Source organism: Sapajus apella, unplaced genomic scaffold (genome assembly GCF_009761245.1).
Source record: "Sapajus apella isolate SASKATOON/1434 unplaced genomic scaffold, GSC_monkey_1.0 scaffold11, whole genome shotgun sequence".
Taxonomy (NCBI): Eukaryota; Metazoa; Chordata; class Mammalia; order Primates; family Cebidae; genus Sapajus; species Sapajus apella.
Genome location: NW_022436951.1, coordinates 40,584,219 through 40,588,001, shown reverse-complemented (window position 1 = coordinate 40,588,001; position 3,783 = coordinate 40,584,219).

Here is a 3,783-nt window from a genome sequence, read left to right as displayed (position 1 = left end):
TTTTCCACGCCGACCCCAGAACATAAAGATGATGTGTACAGAGCACAAGCCGTTTTCATCACATATGCACGTATTTTGCAAAAAGGGATGTCAGACAAATTAGGTTTTCTCTTCCTTGAGTCCCTTTCTCTGGGAAGATTGTTTACAGTACTTTTAAAATTCCTCTCTCTGCTATTCCTCCAAAGGCAATGGAAAGCAATTCCAAGAACACCGCAGAAAATCAGCTTTTAATCAAGAAAAAAAAGCCTGTGGGAGGGAGATGTGCTGCTTGGCCCACGAGATCCGCGGCTGTGGGACGCCCGCTGCCAGTGCGCGGGTGCCAGGCTCCCCTTCTCCCTGCCACTTCCTGCCGAGGCTTGGCTGGGGCCTTGGAAATTCTGTCGTGTCTGGTAAAGTCCACGCCTGGTCACTGGGGGGGAGCAGGAGGCCGCTGTGGCAGGTGGGGGCCAGGCGGACCTCCAGACCCTCACTCAGGTGTCTCCTTAGCTCAAGCGGGCGGGGACTGGGTTCAAGGGACACAGTGACCAGTGCGGATGGTGTCGCAAACTCTGTTTTTTAGGTGTGGCTTCTCAGCGCTTTCCTCTTTATCCATATTTCCAGAGGCCACATTTCAGTTGAGGAGATTAAAACCGTGACAAAGTGGCAGAGTTGGCACACCATGGGGCATTCTTTACCTTTCCCCTTGGGGTGGACTGGATTGCCCTTTCCCATGGCCCTCTCCTCCTTGCTCCTCCCATGAGGGTGAGTGTGGCCTGATGCTGTGACCTGCTGGGGCAGGTGGATGCAGGAGAAGTGTCATCTGGAATCTCTGAGACCAGGCCTCAAGGTGACCAGTGGCTTCTACATCCCCACCTTGTAACCAGCTGAGACTCCTGACACCGCCATGCTGTGAGGGGGCCCAGTAGGCCTCAGGAGAGGACGCTCAGTAGGAGTGAGAGTGATGAGGGGACACGGGGGAGGTGACAGTGATGTGGGGGCACAGGGGAGGTGACAGTGATGTGGGGACAGAGGGGGAGGTGAGAGTGATGTGGGGACAGAGGGGGAGGTGAGAGTGATGTGGGGGCACAGGGAGCTGAGAGTGATGTGGGGACACAGGGGAGGTGACAGTGATGTGGGGACAGAGGGGGAGGTGAGAGTGATGTGGGGACACAGGGGGAGGTGAGAGTGATGTGAGGACACAGGGGAGGTGAGAGTGATGTGGGGACACAGGGGGAGGTGAGTGATGTGGGGACACAGGGGATGTGAGAGTGATGCGGGGACACAGGGGGAGTGAGAGTGATGTGGGGACACAGGGGATGTGAGAGTGATGCGGGGACACAGGGGGAGTGAGTGATGTGGGGACACAGGGGGAGTGAGAGTGATGTGGGGACACAGGGGAGGTGAGAGTGATGTGGGGACACGGGGGAGGTGAGAGTGATCTGGGGACACAGGGGGAGGTGACAGTGATGTGGGGACACGGGGGGAGGCAAGAGTGATGTGGGGACCTGGGGGGAGGTGACAGTATTGTGGGGACACTGGGGGAGGTGACCGTGATGTGGGGACACAGGGGAGGTGAGAGTGATGTGGGGACACAGGAGGAGGTGACAGTGATGTGGGGACACAGGGGGAGGTGAGAGTGATGTGGGGACACTGGAGGAGGTGACAGTGATGTGGGGATATGGGAGGTGACAGTGATGTGGGGACCCTGGGGGAGGTGACAGTGTTGTGGGGACACAGGGAGGTGAGAGTGATCTGGGGACACAGGGGGAGGTGAGAGTGATGTGGGGACACAGGGGAGGTGACAGTGATTTGGGGACACAGGTGGAGGTGACAGTGATGTGGGGAGACGGGGAGGATGAGTGAAGCAATAGCTGAGTGAAGCAGCCCCAAAGTCCCCAAATAAGTGACGCCTTCCAAAGCCTTCAGAAGTCACGGATAGGCAGGTGTAGGCAGAGCAGGATGCCACATTTCTTTCTGTGGACATCTGTGGCTGTGTCCCTGTTGGACTCTGTGGCACGCATTTATGGCTGACTGGCCTATAGTGGGACTCACCAGATTTTCTTCATGACATCCTTACATCACTCTCACCTCCCCACTGTGACCCCACATCACTCTCACCTCCCACTGTGTCCCCACATCACTCTCACCTCCCCACTGTCTCCCCACATCACTCACCCCCCCCCTGCCCCCCACATCACTGTCACCTCCCCCAGGTCCCCACTTTACTCACCTCCCCCAGCTTCCTGCATTGCTCTCCCTGGAGAGTGGTGAACCAGAGGTGTCACACACCACGTGTCGGAATAGGGTTTTCTCTGTTCTGGGTTCCTGCATTACTCTCACTGCCCCCGGGTCCTCCCATCACTGCCCCCCCCCCAGGGGTCTTGCAGTCCTGCTATATGTTCTTCTCTTTCCAGAGCTGGCCTGGAAGCAGAGTCGTGGCCACACGCCACTGTTCCTGGAACCCCTGTCTGACACACAGTGTGTGAAGCCTCTGGTCCACCCCTCCCAGTCCCCACAGGCTGAACGCTGGACAGAATCCATCCCCACTCCCACTGCTGCCCCAAAGTAGTCAGGACAGCAGGGGATGGGGTACGACAGGCCACACAGGAGCAGGAGCTGCAGGGGGCCATCCTGCATCTGGGGTGCAGCCCTCCTGCCCCTGCGTGCTGAGGCTTCTTCTAGCTGGAGGTCTTTGGGCTGGAAGGTTTTGACGGCACATGCTGCACGGAGCTTCCCCGCTGCACGAAGTCTCCAGCGAGGAGTGCGATGGCTCCAGGTCCCAGAGGTACAGTTGAGTTTTGATGGAGTAAGAGCTTTCGTCTCTGCCCTTGATCAATCCAGTGGGGGTGGGGGGTTAGTCCACAGCAGCCTCAGAGCCGCCCCAGGAGGGAGGTGCCCAAGACTCAGCCCAGAACTTCCCCCAAGATGTTGCTGTAGGGCGACATCCTGGCCCTCCAGAGTGCCAAGGTACTGAGGGTGGGGTGGCCGTCACCTGGCCTGGCCCTTCACGTCTCCATCAGGGCTGGGGGACATGGCAGGCACCTGGCATCTCTCAGGCTGCAGGACCACCCTGCCTGCTCACTGGGGACAAGCAAAGCTGTCGCCCATCCACACCTACTGTGTGCACAGACAACCTGCGGGGTATGCACTCTTGTGCCCGTACCACCTGCAGCCTGCTGAGAGGAGACACTGGTGGGACGTCCAAGGGGCTGGGCTAGGGCTCTGCAGGTGTGGGGTTTTGGAGGGGGGTTCCAAAGAGGAGGCGAGCAAGCCCACACCCACAGCCCTCCCTGTTCCAGGAGCCAGAATAAGGCTGTGAGCCACGCGAGGCCACCAGGCAGCACGGTCTGGAATGAGCCAGCTGATGAGAACAGATGTCCACAAAGCCACGCCCACAAAGAAGAAAGTGTGGAAATGACAGTAGCTTTGATTGAACAGCACACAGCTTCTCCCATGTCCAAGGAGGCTGCAGGTGGATGGCCTGGGGCTACATGGGAGCTACAACCTCCTCCGGGACTGGGGTCCTCCCATCCTTCCACCTAAGTGTGCTTCACAGTCCTAGTGTGGTTGCTGAGGCTGCAGCCACCACATCTGCATTCCAGGCAAGAGGGGGGAAAAGTGGGAGGAAGATAAAAAAGGCCCTTGTTAAAAGCCTCACCCCAGAGTGGCTTCTTCCCTCAAGTCGGCCGATTTCTTTGAGGATGGCACTGACTGGGCATGGCCACCAGTCCCTGAAGAAGAGCTCATTCATCTGCAGCAAAATGAGGCAAATGAGAAAAAAATGAGTGGGTGTTTCTTTACATT